This window comes from Callithrix jacchus, chromosome 14 (genome assembly GCF_049354715.1).
Source record: "Callithrix jacchus isolate 240 chromosome 14, calJac240_pri, whole genome shotgun sequence".
Classification (NCBI taxonomy): Eukaryota; Metazoa; Chordata; class Mammalia; order Primates; family Cebidae; genus Callithrix; species Callithrix jacchus.
In genome coordinates, this window is record NC_133515.1 from 69,091,551 (window position 1) to 69,111,776 (window position 20,226).

Consider the following 20,226-nt stretch of genomic DNA (forward strand, 5'->3'; position numbering starts at 1 on the left):
ATCTAGGTGAAACAGAACAGAAGCAGGGAAATTATAAAGAAGGAAAAGTTTTTCTCTTGGCCTCTCCAGCCGCATTTACCCTGCTAAAGCCCTCTGGGTTTCTGCTTGTATACCCCTCCCCTTTAACATTTTCCATGCTTCATAGGATCAGCTGTGTGTTTTAGACAGGACACATACAAGATAAGGTACTGAGATCCCATTCTAAGAAATTCCATATGTGATGCTCTACATTATTGCTGCAAAATCTCCTACAGTTAAATTTTTAAATAGTAGCAATAATCAAAACCTGCTAAGCTATCATGTGTCTTGTGGAACTACTGAGTAGTCAGGGTTCTATCCGTGGACAGGCAGTGACTAAATTGCAAGAGCAGGATCTTCGAAAGTTCTATTTGGGCATATCTGTCACAGCAGAAGGCTCTAGTCTGTAGTGTGCAGACTGTCACCAGGCTCATCCAAATACTACCCAGTCCACGAAAGCCAGAGTCACATCTTACCAGCTTAAAAGCTCTCCTAAACCACTGCCCCCCGTACTTGGGGAAAGACTGCTAGTTGCCTATCAGTCAGGAGACTACAGGCACACACCACCACGCCTCACTGATTTTTGTATTTGTTGCAGAGCTGGGGTCTCACCATGTCACTTAGGTTGGTCTCAAACTCCTGGGCTCAAGCAATCAGCTCACCTCAGCCTCCCAAAGTGCTGGGATCACAGTTATCAGCCACCACATCTGGCCTGTTTTGTTAACTTTCCCGACGCTTCCTCCTGACACGATGGTCATTATGTGAATAACAGCAGCTGAATCTCTTCTGCTTTCAGGAAATGTATGTTTAGTGGTAGCCAGAAGTAAAGACAAATCATAGAATTAAAATGTGGGCATTCATGCAGATGGGCAAATCTTACTATCTTGTAAAAAGAAATTACTATAATCCACAGTGACTATAAGAAGCTATTTAAACAATAGAGTATCTTAGTACCAGGTACAGAGAAAGTTTTCAGCAAAGTATTGGTTAACTTAATAACAGTATTTTGGCCAGGCACAGTGGCTCATGCCTGCAATCCTAGCACTTTGGGAGGCTGAGTCGGGCGGATCACGAGGTGAGGAGATCAAGACCATCCTGGCCAACATGATGAAACCTCGTGTCTACTAAAAATACCAAAAAATAGCCAGGTGTGGTGGTGTGTGCCTGTGGGAGGCTGAGGCAAGAGAATCTCTTGAACCCAAGAGGCAGAAATTGCAGTGAGCCAAGATTGTGGCACTGCACTCCAGCCTGGCGACAGAGCGAGATTCCGTCTAAAAAAAAAAAAATTCTCATTTTTAACAGAGAACTGATCTTTCTTTAATTTTCCATGCACATAGGATGTTAGTCTTCCCTACAGCCAAAGCTTGGTTATCTAGGAGTAACTGGCCAGTGTTTAGGTTATAAGGGCCCTTTGCTTCTCATCTCAGTTCAGCACCTTCCTGATCTTTTGGCCAATTTTCAGACCACAAAGTGAAAGAAGGGCCGTGAGGTAAAAGCCAGGAACAGATACTCTAATCAGTGCCAAAACTGTGGCAGGTGTCATTTCTCCCTCTGGATCTAGCTCTCCCTCACCTGGGAGTCTACCTTCTGTTTCCTCTGCCTGGTGCACACTGCCAGCCCCCTGCCAGCCACACAGATCCCATTTGCAAATTACAAATGGGGACACACAAGTCCCATGCATTCCTTCCCTGGATGCGCACTCTGTGCTTACACACATTATAAAAAGCACTGCCACCCCTGGCAGACCCAGCCCCAAGTCTGGGTGCCCATTTGGCAAAAGAAATGAGAGTCAAGGTGCAGTCCCAACTTGCCCCACGTCTAGGCGCCCAGATGCGGGAAACCAGAAAGAGCAACTCAGCCCAGTCCTGTGGGTCACGTGCCACTAGGGGGTTGTGAAATCAATGTTGTAGGTCCAACCAACATTTTTTTAAAGTAAAATAATAGGTTATTAACACAGATCAAATGCCTCTCACTATAGTGAGAGTAAGTGTTGTTCGACTGCTCCTTATATGTGCATGCTATGCCACAAGGCAGAATATATTTCTTACAGCGAGTCTAGGTCGGATATCTGAAAACCCAGCCTTAAGCTCTACTGTGGTGTTCATGTGGGCACAGATGAAACAGGTCTTATCTTCCCCAGCGTCATTCAGAATCATGCCTGCCCATTCCCTCATCTCCTCGCATTTCTTCACCAGGAGCCAAGGCCTTCTGGTTAATCAAAGAACTCTAGATTCAAAATGCAAATTTCCTAAAAAAATGGAACCCACTGCCTTATATTCACACTAGGCTGTAAATGGCCAAAATCAGATGCTCCTGGGAGCAGATTTCAATGAGGTAGAGAGACACCATCACCTCTCTGAATGGAGAGGGGAAGAACAAAGAGACCCCCCCTTGACTTCACATTTTTTTCCAGCTCTGGCATAATTTCTCATTCCCTCCTACCCGCAAACACCAAGCCAGCTGTATTCTGAAGTAGTTCATGGTGTTCAGTGCCAAGGAAGATTGAAACTTCTAGCTAATAAGCACCTGGGTTGATGGTGAATTTAAATTTCGCTTCCCACATTATTTCTATCCTCTCTCACCAGAAATGATTGAGAATTGGCTGTAAACTTAGCTGCCCAGGAGCATCCGAAGTGGGCTATTTAGAGCCTAGTGTGAATATAAGGCAGTGGCTTCCCTTTCCATCAGTGGAAAACATGTATCTAGCCAAGGGCTGGAGAAACAGGCACATCCAGCACCAAAGGCAGACACTGAATCCCAGTGGAGAATAGCTGGGGCGACAGAGCACAAGAGACAATCTGGGGACTGTTTATTTTGTTTGATTTTATGCTTTTGGCATCAGTACACAGTTCCAGGTCTAATGACATTCAAGGTAAGAAGATGTCTTCTGAATGTGCCATAAATACTGCTCCTGCAAAGCATTTTCCCAGATCCCAGGCGGCAGTCAGACCTCATTTCATTTCATCTCTCATTCTTTCTAACGAGAGGCAAAGGTACTTAAGAGCAAAACCCTTTGGCATCTTCTCCCTGCTGTCCTAAGCCCACAGTTGGGTCTAGAATGCACGCTACCCAGCACCTTATTTCCTCGGGGTATTTTTTTCCTCATCTCATTTCCTCGCTATTTCTGAGAAGGGCAGGACCTGCCGAGGCTAAGCCTGAAAATAGTTCTGCTTCTATGATGATTCCAAAGAAAGATGTCTCACATTTCCTAATGCTACTTGGCTGACTGCTTGAGGGGAAAAAATGGTCACAGTCTATGGGGGTGCTAATTAGCATCAATTAAAACTCAGCTAGCATGCCCCGGCACTGAATTACCTACAGGACATGCTCAGTCCTCATGAAAATAAAAGAGAAATCCAGAGACAAAGATTCTGCAGCAATAGGAATATCAACTTACTTTCCCGACTGAACCTTTCAACCAACCCTTGGCTAGCCAATAGCCTTTCATTCGGGAAGTAAAATCTCTGCTGCATTTGTCAAGAGGATAAAATTCTCAAAGTTACTGAGGCCATTACAAACTATCCCCCGTTAAAAAAGAAATAGAAGATGTACAATATGCTTTTTTTGTAAAGAGCACTGTGGTGACTTTACAACTACGTACACATAGCCTTCAATAAACTTTAGTGGGCTTCGATAAGCTTAATTTCATGCCTACTGCATGCCAGGAACATCTCAATTTGCCATTGCAGAAGACTAGAATCTCACCTGGGCAAGGTGGCTCACACCTAGAATCCCAATACTTTGGGTGGCCGAGGTAGGTGAATCACCTGAGGTCAGGAGTTTGAGACCCTCTTGGCTAACATGGTGAAACCCCATCACTACTAAAAATACAAAAATTAGCCAGGCATGGTGGTGTGTGCCTGTAATCCCAGTTACCTGGGAGGCTGAGGCACAGGAATCGCTTGAACCAGGAGGCAGAGGTTGGAGTGAGCTGAGATTGTGCCACTGCACTCCAGCCTGGTTGACAAAGAAGACTCTGTCTCGGAAAAAACAAAAAACAAAACTAGAACCTCAAAGTTATCCAGGAACCAAATTACCCCCTTACCAACAACATGTTACTTCAAAATTTCCTCCCTCGTATTCTCAGATAGGCACCCTCTGTAAAATCAGTGCTCATCAAACAGCACTTTGAAAAAGAAAATGAGTAAGAAATCATGTTACCTGAAAAAAAAAAATGAGTTAGAAATCATGTTATCCAGAAAGAAAAAAAAAAAAGACTAAGAAATCATGTTATTGAGTTCAAACTTATCATATTCTTCACTTTAAATATGGGCCATTTTTTGGGTGCCAGAGATGTCTCGGTAAAGCTGTTTTTTTAAAAGTTTAATAAGTCCATCTATAATTGTTTGGATAAACAATACTTACACTTTAGTAAGCTTAAATACTACCATTTCATAATTTTAAAAAATCAAGTTTACCCATAAGGAGCACCAGGAAGAATATGAATGGCGAGAACCCTGAGTTTGCACCGCTGGGGCAATGCGGCTGGCAAGGAGAAACAAATGCGTGCAAAGGTTACTAATAACCCAAGACAGGATGTAATAAGGGCCAAATGAGTGACTCAGACAATACATGTCACAGGAGGACTGACTGCTGACCATGCACTTAGCGAGCACCAAGCCAGTCTGCTGCTTTAACACGGGGCATGCGTGCCTCTCGCACTTTTGGGGTTTGGATTCCCACAGGCATTGCCTATTGGTGTCCATGTGTGTGGAATGGCAGTCGCATCACTGAGAAAGAGCCCCAGCTCCGGTCTCTCTGATCTCATCCACAGGCCCAAGTAGGGATAATCAGCAGAGCCAGATGAATTTCAGGAATATAATTTCAGCTAAAACGGCTCAAGGAGTCAAGTGGGACGTTAATCACAGGTAGAAGCACCAAAACCAAAACTGTTCTGACCAGTGTCTACTTAGGTGCATCATAAACGCCTATCTGGGTACTCTGAAAACTTCCTTCATGACTCAGTTTAAAATAGATACAATGGGACCATTTTCCAAATGGCAATTTAAAAATCACCTCGTTGAAGTTTAGGATAACTACATGGCCCTAGACACTCAATCACAAATACTTCCCACCAGGAGGCTAATTATATGAAGAAAATGCAATGTCTTTAAATTACATGTATAGATTATAATATCTAAGATACTAGCACTTTAAATCTCTATCCTCTAACACAGAGCCTGGTGACCTGGCACACAGGAGACAGTCAATAAATGCCGAATGAAGAACAAATATCCTGATAAGAACTTCAGAGTATCTAAAAAAACGCTCTAATTGTTTTATGTGTGTTCATCTGGTTTTTGTTAAAAGCACGTTGAGACAAACCATATGTTCTTATTTATCTTCACAAGTTGAAAGGTATAGGCTATTGGAAAGACTCTGTGATGGGCGCATTTGTTAAAAAGGCTTTTCCGCTCTCTTAAAGATCACTCAACAGCAAGACGTCTTGGCCATATACATCTGTATATATCTGACAGTATGTGAGCTTTAGCCGACTGGCAGCAGTTGGCTGGGCTTTATCAGCCTGCTTTTATCTTACTTTCCCAGTTTGGTTCACCATGTCCCAAGCATGTAAACAGTCCAACTTTAAAGTTTAACCCTGGGCACTATAAAACTAACAGTTAAAGAAACAAGTTTTATCCTAAAAGGCCAGCATAAGCATCCCACCACAGGTTAGCTAATATTTGGGTTATCAAGTGTGTAATCATCTTTTTCCATTCTCACACCCTGCAGAGAGGAGAGAAGGGGGCACACAGAGTGATCGTATGCTTATTCCATCTAGTAAGCACTAACAATACAGCGTCGCCTGACTTGGAAAGAACGAGTCTTGCTGCCAGGCCCCCTAAGATTGCTGGTGTCCACTACCGAAACCCAAAAAAGTTATTAACCTCTGGAGGTTTATAACACCAATACCAAACAATCATCATTTCATGATTTGTCTAATGACCTCTATTATTTCTAGAATAGCCATCCCTGGTCTGTGAATGGTAGCCTCAAATCTATACCCTCATCCTTTATCCCAATACACCTGTTTATCTCTGATTCTTTCTCTTTACCGCTCATTTAATAGTTATCATCTCCTTCAAATACTGTACTAATACAGAAACATGCTAAGTCTCTTCCCAGGTCTAACAGCATGAAATAAAATTATGGAGACAGGCACAGCCTAGGTTTAGAAGAGAGACTTCTTGTGCCCTTTGCTCTGCAAGGACTTCTTCACCTTCATGTTGCCTGGCCCTTTGGTCAAACCCGGAAGAGCCAAGCTGAGCCAGCCCTCTCCACCCTAGCTGGAGGGAACCCAGAAGAAGGAAGGCAAAGTCTACAGAGGTCAATCAATGCCCCCACAGCAGGGACCTACATATACCTGCAGACTACAGGCTTCCTGTCCTTGGTGGTCAACAGCTCCCACACCCTATCTTCTTGTAAGTGTTCCACATGCACCCACTCTGTGCTTTATCCCAATCCACCCCATCTTTCAAGTTCTACTGCTCCTGAAAAGGCTTCGTGACTATGACAACCTGTACACCCATGAGCTTGACCTCCTTAGATCCACAGTACTTCCTGTCTGTATTATCTACTTGGCACATAAAACAAACAGACTTAGATTTTAACATATGTGCACTTTATTTTCCCTATTAGATTGCAAACTGAAGGCAGAATTATTTTCATTAGCCCAGTACCACCTTTCACATAGTAGATATGCTACAACAATTTGTGAATTAATGTGGAATAAAATGAAGAGACATTGCTTTCTCTAGCATAGATCTTACAGGGAAAAATCTCAATCTTAGTGGAAATAATTCGGCTTCCAATACTGCGTATTCTCTTGAGTATATGAGTACATGTATTTTCATGTTTACAGCAAAGTACTGTGCATGGAAGTCCAGGGGCAGATGCTATTGCAGCCACAGTGCCATTCTGCCGCTTGCATATTTATGAAAACTTATCCTTTCAGGATGAAATTTTCCATGACTGGCTTTGGATCCAAAAGAAGGATGTTTCTCTCTCTTTTTTATTCTTTTGGAAAATTTGAACAATATCCAGTCAGCCATGTAGAAGCTGGGCATTAGTGAAAAAAACAATGACATGTTTTGTCTTTCAAAATCAATGTAAGCCTTTCTTCTGCGTGACCAATTAAAAAACAACTAACTTCAAAATGAGAAACTTTCCACTTACAGGCCTCGCCAAGGATGAACCTGGGTGATAATAGAAGATAATGGAATGGAAACAGAACACAAACAAAATAAATATGTATCTCTTCATTATACTTGCTTTAAGTTTCACAGATTCCCAAAGTAGTGTGCCTCTTCCCATGACTTCTAAAATTGAAAAATGCACCGTATTTATGAAGTGAGAGTCCACTGAGGCTGAGCTAAGGTCCAGAGAAATGAAAAAAAAAAATCCAGATAATTACAGGATAAACTTCTGGACAGCAAATAATTTAGTTATCTTGAAAGAAAGGTTCCCTCCAAATTTTTCTCAAAAGAGTCATTTGCCTTCTAACCTCTTATCTATAAAATGTCCTCACATGATATTAGTTTTAATACACTGAGTCATGCGTGCATATGCATTCTATGCCCTTACAACTGGAAAACAGTTTGGAAATGACTGGTTACCTTAACTAGCAAAAGCACTTTTACTTTGCCAATAGCAGGTGCAAAACATTTGCAACCTGCAGAAGGCAACAACATTGGAGTAATTTTTAAACCTGATCCCTCACTAATGTCACCATTACATATCACAACCAGTAACAAATGCCAAAATAAGATTTAAAGTCTTAACTTTGGTTTCTTTTATTCTTTTAATTTTAAAAAAGGACATTTTAAGTATGGTTTACACTGGCCAGGTGCGGTGGCTCACACCTGCAATCCCAGCACTTAGGGAGGCCAAGGTGGGTGGACCACAAGGTCAAGAGTTCGAGACCAGCCTGGCCAATATGGTGAAACCCTGACTCTGCTAAAAATACAAAAATTAGCCGGGCATAGTGGCGGGCACATGTAGTCTCAGCTACTAGGGAGGCTGAGTCAGGAGAATTGCTTGAACCTGGAGGCAGAGGTTGCAGTGAGCCGAGATCTTGCCACTGTACTCTAGCATGGGCGACAGAGTGAGATTCCATCTCAAAAAAAAAAAAACAAGAAAGTTGACATTATATAAAAACAGGATCATACATCTTGAACACATTTGAACATAGGTAGAATATTAAAGGTTTATAAAAGAAAACCCAAAATTTTAATATGCAATATGTATTCACATACGCACACAACCAGCTTCCAAGAAAACCAAAAAGAAATCGGTGAGAAAGGCAGAGAAGCCAAGCGAGTATAAATTCCCTTTTTACAACAGTTTTCCCCTGGCTCAGCGTAGAACCACCAACCTGTTTGATTGGGTTCTAAAAGGTTCCTCAGCTCCCTGTAAAATCAAGTTGATATTTACATCACGGTGGCAGAGAAAAGGGCAGGGAAAGTTAATGATGTGCCTACAAGTTCCCACTCTCTCTCCAGACCTTCTGTGGTATCCTGGCCTTTCCATTGTCCTTGTCGCTGCTCATCTGAAATGATTGTGTCTCTGAAACAGTATTTCCCACAGTGATCTAAAGCAGTAGCCTTTTAAGCCAGAGCCCACCCAGCCAATAACACGCAAACACAAGCCAGATTATCTTTACCAGGCTAAATATCTAAAGCAGTTTCTTCATGTTCGAATCTATCTCTAGTCCACCCCACAGGGTGATACAATTTGAATCAGATCAGGTATTTCCCGGCTTAAAAGCCCTTCACTGACTCCTCCATACCCTTCAGAATAAAAGGGGCACCAAACTAGATATGCGGAGTTGGGGAAGCCTTTCGGGAGAAGGCGAACCCTAACTCTAGGGTTGCTGTTCACCTAAAGTGGCCTTCCCTTGGTTCCAGGGTTAAATTAGAAAGAAGGAAGGAAGCAGGGAGGGAGGAGGAGAGGGAGTAAGATAGATGGCAGCTGACAAAAAACATCTTACTTGTCCCATGCCCCCAACCTACTCCCATCCCCCACTGTACTTCACAGCAGTCACACTAAACTATTTCCTGTTTCTCCTTTCAGGTCTCTGCTAAAACATCACCTTCTCCCAAAAGGCTTCCCCAACTCCGCATATCTAGTTTGGTGCCCCTTTTAGGTAGTCTGGGGGCATAGCACCCCTTATGGGAGCATGAGCCCTCTGAGATTACGGTCCCTATCTAGCATGTTCCTGTTATATCCCCAGGGCCTAGCTTGACAGCAGGGGCTCCCTAATGATTTGTTGAATGAATGATCTAGAAACCATGAAGAAAAGAGGAAAGGAGGGAGACCCTTGATACCTCCTTCCTTCCCCAGCCAGCAGTGACTGACCACAGAAGGATAGGCCTGCACGGCCTTTACTCACCTCCTCCTTAGAACCTGAGCTAAGCTTTCTATTACTCTCTTCGTTATCACAGTCTTTCATCACAATGGGGTAATATGTGTGTCCGGTCAAGAATGCAATAGGCAATGGTGTTTGCATGGACTAGGCTGTTTCCGAGCATGGATCAGAGTTTATATCCCAATAGAACCATCCTCATCTCTGTCCATACTCTAGTCTTATAAACTTAGTTTTCCTGTTAATGCACAAATATAATCCTATTGATGTCATTCTGAACCGCATGTATTACGAGAGGAAAAGCCTCTGTATCCTTGAAGAAAGTATTAAAATGTTTTACATTGTTTTGTTGCACTTGTTTCAGTTTAACAGATCTCTTTTGTAGAGCAGCACTTCAATCACTAAATACTTCATTACGAGGCAAACAGTTACAGGAAACAGTCTGTGGGGGGAACCAGCACAGGTGAGCAAGGGAGGGTCAACAGAGGCAAACATGTGGCAGAGAAGCAGCAGGGGCTTCCATCTTGAGACCGGGAAACTTACCACTGATAATGACCATGCAGTGACACCCCCAGTGAAGCCATCCAGAGGCTCCCTGTACTTCCCAGGACCACAAAATTTCCCTCACTCCCATGGTAAACAACTTCTCAAAACAAACAAATGAAAAAAAAAAAAACAAGTCAAACATTGGTGTCCATTAGGCCATGATTTTAGAATATAGAAAACGAATGTGGAGCTACCACCAGGGACCGGGGTTGCTTGTATAAAAGCCTGGCGTGGAGGCAGCAAGTGTGAGGAAGGGGAGTAAAATGCTGAGATACTTCCACAGCCAGAATTGACCCCACCCACCCACCCTGCCAGATGGAGGCTTCCCGGTGGAAGGCTGCCTTCCGCCAAGGTCAGGCCCATGTGTGAGCGGAGGGCTAACTCCCTGGAGACCCCTGGGAATTCCGAGCAGTGTCAGCTAACAGGCAGAGGCCTGAACTCTTCTGGCATGACCTTGGGCCCAGTACCTCTCGCCTTCCCTCCTCCCACCTACAGAGATTAAAGATAACCCAGCCAAGCAGCCTGGCATGCTGAAAAGGAGCAGGGCTGGAGGGAAATGAGGAGGACCAAACCGGGAACTGCACCACTGAATTTCCTCAAACCACATGGACCTTAAAACTCGTCAGACCGGTTTAAAATTAGCCAATACCCAGGAAAGTAATTCATTAAATGCAACTGTTATGATTCATTTAGAATTCACTCCAATTCTGAAATGATAAATGACAGTGCATTTATATATACATGACAATGTATTCATCTCCCCAAAGCTGGTCACAAGTGCCCTCACTGCTCTGGAGTAAAACATGGGCTACAACCAAGGCTGCAGAGCCTTAAAAACAGCATCATGTTTATTCACTGTAGGGAAAGGTGAGCTGAGTAAGAGCTGAAGACCTGGGCCAAGGTGCTAAGGAGCACGCTGGGTCTTCCTGGTGTGGGGAAATGTTTTCTGGAAAGGAGACTGCTTAATGTACATCTACAAAGTGTTTTCTTGTGCTGTTTTGTTTTGTAACTTACAGGGAATTGTTCTCTTTGTAACTGATAAGGTCGAGTCTCCTAGGATCTGACTGCTTTCTTCCTGGTCAGCCAGGCTTGGAAACTTCCACCTCATCCCTTCCTTTCCTTCTCTGACATTTAATCAGCATTGAATTAAAATCAGGCATATGGCTCACCCAAGGCAAATGGAAATTAAGATACTGGATTTATAACATGCATAATCCAAACACAGAAAATCTTGCTACCAAAAATAATCATGTCTCTCATCCATTTCCCAAACAGTTCAACTGCCTGCTTCTCTTTGCCTTCAAGTTTATCAAGATGAGGCTGAGAATTCTCAGAAACTCTTCCAGGACACCCGAAAGGAGTTCCTGTCAATCACTCACAGCCCTTTCTCTCCTCTCCCTCAAGCAGCGCCCACCTCTTTTCAGGAAGCAATCTCTCTTTTCCGTCTGACTTTCTATAAAAAAGCTGGAGTTTTATTTTTCCTTGGCCTCCAATCTGGGCTTTGGATTGTGCCATAAAATTCCTCAGTAATTTATGGCCTATTTTTTCTTTAAAGTGGAAAAGCACTAATCCCTCACAGAGTGGAGAGACAAGCATTTCCAAGGTGAGGTAATCTAGAAACATATCCACTGACCACAGTGAGACGGGCCTTGACTTACAGTTGAAGGCTCATGTAAAGACCCCTAGCCCTTGACACAGAGTATGGCCTCAGAAATAGCCCGATCTCCAGTGAGTACCTGGTTGGAAAGACTCCTCTTGACCCAAAAGTCCATCTTTTCCTGTCAGTGATATCTGAAAATTCCAGAGGTTGCAATGTTACCTTTCAGATAAAGAAAGGCCTCCTCCACAGCACTCTTCTAAAGCGCCAGTGTTATTTATATCATTATGGCCATCTACCTAGGTGTAATTGAGTTTATACTCAGCCGAGAGGAACTGAAAAATCCTGGCTGGGCCCCAGGCTTGGAGGTGCTTGGAAGTGGAAGATGCGTGCGTGAAACCTGAAATCAGTCTTTGACCCCTTCACATTTTCGCCACAAGTCAACCCCAACAATCACACTTATATCTTCCCAAGTAGCTTTTAAAAAATCTTTTCCAATAAACGCAAGGAAATGAAATATTGAGATACACCTTCAAAATAGAGTCAATTAGCAGCAAACATTCTGGGTCCAATCAAGCAACAATTGATTTGTGAAGAGAAGGAGCAGGAGTTCAGTTGTCCTTGGATACTACTCACCCTGACCTGACTCAGAAAAGAGGAGAAAGCACGGGCCTGTGTTCTCAGCCCATGTAATTCCATAGGAATGGTCCCTGGAACCATAACACCGGCTTTGCTACTGCTTTATAAATGCCACTTGCTAAAGACAGAACAAGGATGAACTCCTAGAATATCACTCAGAAAATCCGGCTAATAGGGGCCTTGTTTGCACTTCTATTTTCATATACTGCACAAACACTTGTTCAACTAAGCTTTTCTCTCTTCTTTAGTCAAGGGCTTATAAACAACACTTGGGATACTACTTTTAAAAACTACGTTTTAGTGTTTATGATAAAAATATTAACATAAATGGATAATGATTATTTCCTCCTCACCATGTTAGTTCCTCTTGGCCAATAGCCCAAATGGTGGGGGCCAGATTCTAAGACAGTGTTTCCCAAATGACATCAAGAGATATAAAAACTATCCCTAAAAGCATGTTGAACACTTGAATCCACTTGGAAACAGTGCTCGCTCAATTGCCATCCAGAAAACTGATGGAAATCAGCCCATTGAAGGCTGTGAAAAAAGTCCTGCAATAAATGTTTAGCTTCATTTAATCTATGGTTTTCCACATTTACTTGATTAGGGCATTCATTTTTGAGTGGAATGACCTATTCACTTCTTTCATTGTTTGGAAGACATTTTGGGAAACTCTGCTCCAAGGAAAGAGTGACAACTCAAAAGGGAGAATCTACCATTGCAGGAGGCTGATTAAATCACAAAAGCCAATGTATCCTGACACTCCAGAGAGTTCAGAAAGTAGGGGAAACAAAAACAATGTAACCCAAAAACAGGACTGAAGGAGTCTTTTTGTTTGTTTGAGACAGAGTTTCACTCTTTCGCCAGGCTGGAGTGCAGTGTGATCTCAGGCTCTCTCAGCTCACTGCAACCTCCATCTCCCGTGTATAAGCAATTCTCCTGCCTCAGCCTCCAGAGTAGCTGGGACTACAGGCCTGTACCACCTTGCCGAGCTAATTTTTGTATTTTTTAGTAGAGACGGGGTTTCACCATGTTGGCCAGGATGGTCTCAATCTCTTGACCTTGTGATCCACGTACCTCGGCCTCCCAACGTGATAGGATTACAGGCATGAGCCACCGTACCTGGCCCGAAAGAGTCTTTAAAGAAAAATCTCTCACCATGATTTTTGGTTTGTTATTTGTTTTTATTAGAGACTGGGACTGGCTCTGTTTGCTCTGCTGCCCAGGCTGGAGTAGAGTGGTGCCATCATAGCTCAACACAGCCTCAAACTCCTGGGCTAAAGCAATCCTGCCTCAGCCTCCTGGAGCAGCTGAGACTACAATCACATGCCACCACACTCAGTTAATTTTTAAAATTTTTTTTAGAGACTGGGTCTCACTACATTGCCCAGGCTGGTCTCAAACTCCTGGCCTCAAGCTATTCTCCCACCTCAGCCCTCCCACAGTGCTGGGATTACAGGCATGAGCCACCATGCTCAGCCCCTCATGGCAGTTTTTACCATCTTCTTGACATGTAAAGACCCTAGGCAAATGGTAATCTCAACCAAATAGACAAGTTTCGAGTTTTATCAACCCAAAGGGTAGTCTGATTGCTGCAACTTCAGTCAATAGATGAAAAGCAAATTGAAAATAATAATGATAATATTAAATCAGACTCCCTTGCTAAAATTTTAGACATATGGCATTAGCATTAACTATCTGACCAGTAAACTGACAGGATGTCTGGCTGTCTGACTGTCCAGCTGGCTGGCTGGATGGACGGATGGATGGATGGACGGACAGATGGATGGAAGGAAGGTAGGAAGGAAGGAAGGATGGATGGATGGATGGATGGATGGATGGATGGACGGATGGACGGACAGATGGACGGAAGGAAGGTAGGAAGGAAGGATGGATGGATGGATGGATGGATGGATGGATGGAGAGATCAGTGGATGGAAGGATGGATGGATAGAGAGATGGATGAATGGATGGATTGATAGATAGATAGATGGATGGATGAATTGGTGGGTAGATGGGTGGATGGATGGATGGATGGATGGATGGATGGATGCATAGATAGATGAATAGATGTAGAGATGGATGAATGAATGGATGGATACATGATGGAAGCATGATGGATGAATGGTGATCGGATGTAGCGTGGTATAGCAATGCAAGTACCTTACTGGGAATCAGGAAACCTGTTTCCTCATATTTTTTCTGTCTCTATTGGATTGTTTTTCTTTCTTTCTTTCTTTCTTTCTTTTTTTTTTGCGACAAGGGGTTTCACTCTGTCACCCAGGCTAGAGTACAGTGGCAGGATCATGGCTCATTGTACCCTTGAACTTCTAGGTGCAAGTGATCTTCCTGCCTCAGCCTCTCAAGCAGCTGAGACCACAGGTGCATGCTACCATGCCTGATTAATTTTTCAAATGTTTTTGTAGAGACAGTATCTTGCTATGTTGGCCAGGCTGGTCTTGAACTCCTGACCTCAAGCAATCACCCCACCTCGGCTTCCCAAAGTGCTTGGATTACAAGTGTGAACTACCAAGCCTGTCCTTTACTGGATTTTTTTTTTTACTTTGATCAAGTCACTAAACTTCTAAACTCTTATACTTTTATGTAGAAATGAGGATTTAATGAATATCTGTTATTAGATCACAGTTTTTACATTTGTTTCAATTGGAGGTAAAATGGTCTATGAACCTTTCCCCTACCTAATCTTCTTTAAGAGAAAGAAAGGGATAGAAGGGTGGTAGGGGGAGGCAGAGAGGAATGGAAGGGAAAGAAGAAGGTAAAAAAGAAAGAACAAAAGAAGAAATTTGGATTTATTTGATTGCCTTTTTAAACAGAGCTTAAATGCATAAATGGATAATGGTATTACATGTGTAATGGTACCGATATCAATGCCTTCTAGGCCAGGCCCTAGGCCTCCTGTACCTAGTGTGTTTGGGAGATTATATACCTGTGCACGTGCAGTAAGAAACCTCTGTCCTAAAAACCAAGACACCCAGGTGCTCATTCATCTGCCTCAGCCACCAATTCATCATGTAACTTCCCTGGGTCTTGTCCTGAAATGTCAAATTAAGAGGAATATCTTAATTTCTGCTTTGAATATATTCACTACCATACAAGTTTGATGGGTGAATCAAAAGAAATCAGTACACATTTTTGAATAAATGGATTGTGCAGTCTCCTGAGGGGTGGCACACAAACACCTTATCTTCCAAAGATGCTACATTCCCGATCAGAAGGTAGAAAACTCTCCAGTGCCAGCTGAAGTATGGACAGAGCTGAGGAAACCCCCTGTGTATTACAGGGCATGAACTAAGCTCTCTAACCTTGAGTTTCCAACAGTTCAACCCAGGAACCCTGAAGCACCACTATCTGATGTTGAATGCCACTTACAGGGGTTTCAAGAGATGGGGGCTCTCAGGCTACAGAAGGTATTTCCGTTCATCAGGGCACTGCAGCATTCTTTGGCGTCAGAGACTTGTTTACTGAGGAGCAGTCAGGCAGGTTTCTCAGAACCAGTCTATCTGATCCATCCTTCAAGGCTTAGGTCAAAAGCTACCTCCTCTACAAAGCCTTCATCAGTCTTTCCCTGGGAATTATAACATATTTACTTTTATGGAATCATTTGGGCTAGTAAATTTTAAGTTTACTGAGTGCAGGGAATCCTATCTTCTTTACTTACTTATCTCCATTTTACTGGTACTCATTCAAATTAGACTGAATGAGAAACTGTTCTGGGGCAAGTGTCTCAATGTTTTTTTAAACTGGGACTCACAGTAAGAATTAAACTCATACATACTCACATAAATAAAATTGAAGTAGGAGTTTTAGAAGGCAATATTTATTCATATTGCATGCAAAGCATTCTGCTAATGTCTATATTGTTCAATCTCCATATTTAAATTGTTGTAGAGATTCACAGAACTGATTTCATCATCTTTACTGAGGGGTCCTGACCCAGAGTTTGAAAACCAAGAACCTAGACAGGATAAGCCTTTATACTCTTTTTCTCATGTCTTTCTCCTTAAAAAAAAGAAAAATGGAGCCTGTACAAAAAGCATATTAAACCCTAAATGTTCTTAACAGATTTAAATTTGGAAAGAGTCAGATGATGGCTTACTTGCCTAAAATTCAAAACCCATTAGAGAAGGCACATGGCCGACTTACCAGATGGGGATGTCCATAGAGCTAACTCTTCAGCTATCAGAGACAAGCCACTTAAATAATATTAGTGTGTCATACACACACACACACACACACACACACACATATGTATGTGACTGATAACTAATAATATACTTGATTGTCTTGATTATATACATTTTATTTTATTTTATTTATTTTTGAGACCCAGTCTCTCTCTGCCACCCAGGGTGGAGTACAGTGGTGCAATCTCAGCTCCCTGTAACCCTGCCTCCAGGGTTCAAGCAATTCTCATGACTCAGCCCCCCAAATAGCTGGGAACACAATAGGGCAAGTCCTAGTTTCCTCCTACTCTCCCTGAAACTGATGCGATCAGTCTTTTCAAGTGGGCATTTCTCCCTTTTTTTATTCCTTGGGGACAAGCACCAAGACCTCTTACTGGAGCCCCCACTGCATCGAGCTCAGTCCAGTCCCAGGCACAGAGCAGAAGCTCCAGCCACACTGCAGCGCAGGAGAACACAGCCCAGCACTGAGGCTGGCCACATGAGGGACTTGTGAAGGAGTGCTCCCTCCGGGTTTTAAAACACATTCCTGATGGGCCTAATTTATTCTCCAGGCGAAAAGGAGGCTTTCTCAGTCTAAAACACTGCTGTAAATCCCACCCACAAGGGGACAACCATATGACTCCATTTTCCTGCTTGTTTCTGAATCACTGTCTTATCTGTCTTCCTCCCTTTTTCCCCTTAAAATAGTTGGCTTTACGGTTGTCTGTGCACAGTCATATGATAAGCAGTGATAAAGAAAAATTTTTAAAGAGCCAAGTAGGAATAAGGAAGCAATGAGAAAGAGACACATTCTCTTGCGTGAGGGGGTGGGCTTCCAAGACACCAGTTTCCTAGAAACAAAACCCACAGACTAATTTTAAATCTTCAGCCCCAACAATGTGAAAGAGTGAGGCAGACTATTTGGCTAAGAAACCCAAATGTTGCTTAGTGTGATCAGGGACTTGGGGAAATAAGGTCTGAGTCCCATTCTAGTCCCTACCAAGAGGTACCCTTTATCCTCAGTTTCCCCCTTTGTAAACTGTAAATGATAGGGCCATCCCCCTCCATGAATCCCAAAGTTGCTCATCACTGTTACTTACATGTGTGTGACGTGTTTTTCTTTTCTGATGCATATTGAATGAGTCTCACAGCCCAGTGAGGAAAGCAGGGCCAATGTGACTATTCTCATTTTACACTGAGGAAGCTGAAGCTCAGAGAGGTTTCAGCTTCCTCCAGGTCACACAGCTTATTAGTGGTGGAGCCGAGATGGTGAAAATGAACCAGCAAACTGTGAATGCAGTACTTTATGAATATACACTAGCCTATAAATGCTTGAAAGTGGGCAGCAAATACACATTTGGCAACCACAGCCATTTCCTATGTAACTCATTATAAGAGAAGGACCATCTGTCTAGGACACACCCCTGAGATGAAAAGCAACCCCTAACCCCAAGTGAGTCTCAGACCTATAGAATTATAAACCAAATGGATTTTTCACCAATATCATCAGTTCCAAACCGCATAATCCACAATTTATATTTTACAATAGCATTATAATTACAATAGCAAGCATTTTTGTGTGCTTATCACATGATAAGCACTTTCCTCGCCCAGGCTGGAGCAGTGCAATCTCAGTTACTGCAACTTCTGCCTCCTGGGTTCAAGCGATTCTCCTGCCTCAGCCTCCTGAGTAGCTGAGATTACAGGTGCTCACCACCACACCCGGCTAATTTTTCTATTTTTAGTACAGACCAGGTTTCTCCATGTTGGCCAGGCTGCTCTCAAACTCCTGACCTCAAGTGGTCCATCCGACTTGGCTTCCCAAAGTGCTGGGATTATAGGCATGAGCCACCGCACCCGGCTGTGACAAGCACTTTTCTAAGCACTTTCTATGCATTATATTATTTATTTCAAACACAATTAGATAGATAGTACTGACTTTGTTTTACAGATGAAGAAACCTCAGAGAGGTTACTCAACTTGTCAAAACGTCACACAGCTGGTTCAGTGGTGGAACCAGCATTAGAATCCTCTGCCCTGTCACATAAAGCCCGTCTGCTTCACCATGGTGCCACCTGCTTCCATATCTGGTGGTTGTGCTGCATCCTTTTTCACTTCTTTTTGAAGTTAAAACTTATATAATAACTGGGGAAACTAGGTGTGGAGGTGAGGGGGTATATAGGAACTCCATACTTTCTGCCCTATTTTTTTATAAACCTAAAACTGCTCTAAGAAAATTAAGTTAACTAATTTTAAAAAATAATGCTGAAGTAAAAGATAAAAGTCCTCCAAATGTGTGGGCATCCTCTCTTGCCTTTTCCTTTTTTAAAATACATACAGGTGTGTGCATGCATGTAATTTTTTTACAATACTACACTCTCCTCCGTCATGGAAGAAAGGAGAATAATACCCCAGTGCAAATACCTAAAGGACATCTATTATTTAGATCAATATTATAACTTCATGTTAAAATTTTACTTAACAAGGCTGGGCATGGTGGCTCATGCCTGCAATCCCAGCACTGTGGGAGGCCGAAGTGAGATGCCAGGAGTTTGAGACCAGCCTGGGCAACATAGTGGGACTCTATCGCTACAAATTTCTTCTTCTTTTTTTTTTTTTCCTGAGGCAGAGTCTCACTCTGTCACCCAGTCTGGAGTACAGTGGTGCTATCTTGCTTCACTACAACCTCTGCCTCCCGGGTTCAAGCTATTCTCCTGCCTCAGCCTCCCAAGTAGCTGGGATTACAGGCATGCACCACCATGCCCAGCTAATTTTTGTATTTTTAGTAGAGACGGGGTTTCACCATGTTGGCCAGGCTGGTGTCAAACTCCTGACCTCAGGTAATTCGCCCACTGTAGCCTACCAAAGTGAAGGGATTACAGGTGTGAGCCACTGCACCGGGCCTCCACAAGTTTTTTTTTTAATTAGCCAGGCATGGTAGTATGTGCCTATAATTCCAGCTACTTGGGAGGCTGAGGCAAGAGGATCCCTTGAGCCTATGAGTTCGAGTTTGCAGTGAGCTATTATCACACCACTGCATTCTAGCCTGGGTGACAGAGGAAGCCCCCCAGCTACTCAAGAAAAATTTTTTTTAATTTAACCAATCAAGCATCTATTTTGTGCAGGGCAACATGCCAACATTAGCACAAAAAGGTAGGAGTTTTACTCCTGGAAACAGACCTCTTCTGTCTCTGCTAGAGAACAGGCGGAAAGCATCAACACTAGGCATCAATAACTGTAAATGGAAGACACAAACAGTAAATGTTACCGCAATTCCAAGGGCCAAAAGAGCTGTAGCCTAGAGAATTCTGGGAATGCTCGCCCAAAGAGGAGATTTAGATGGCTGCTTAGAGTATTCCAGGGATGGGGATATGGGAGAGCAGAACACAAAGGGAGAGAAAGAGGTTGTATATGAAGGTCAGAAACAAGCCCTCAAGCAGAAGGTTCCTACCCTAGAGGATAAGAGATCCACCTGGCAGAAAATGGAAGCGGGGGAGGTGCACACCCCACCGGGCCCTGAGTGTCTGGAAGGAGGAGTAGACTTCACCATGTAAGCAACTGCGGCTGGCAGGAGACAATGATGGGTTCTGAGCACCCGGAAGGGTATTTAGTGCCATGATCCCCATACAACTCATACACAAATCCCCTGGATTCCAGGGAACCAGACTAATCAAGGTACAAAAACCCCCTCCTAAAGCTGTCTCCATGAATTAGTACTCAGGCGCCTGGAGCTTAAATGGGATATTCTTTTCTAAAATGAAGGAAATATTTTTTAAAGCCAGTTAGGTGGTCACGACCAGGAATTGTGTACCTTCTAAGAACAGAGCCCTGATATTCACCATTGAGGGAGGAGAGGGAAGGGGTCCTATAGGCTAACC

General features: G+C 43.1%; 1 protein-coding gene across 4 annotated transcripts in view; it reads right to left on the reverse strand.

The window, feature by feature from the left end:
* The window catches only part of PRKCE (protein kinase C epsilon), a 543,399-nt gene that overhangs the window by 508,282 nt on the left and 14,891 nt on the right, over positions 1–20,226 (reverse strand). The window lies entirely within an intron of this gene.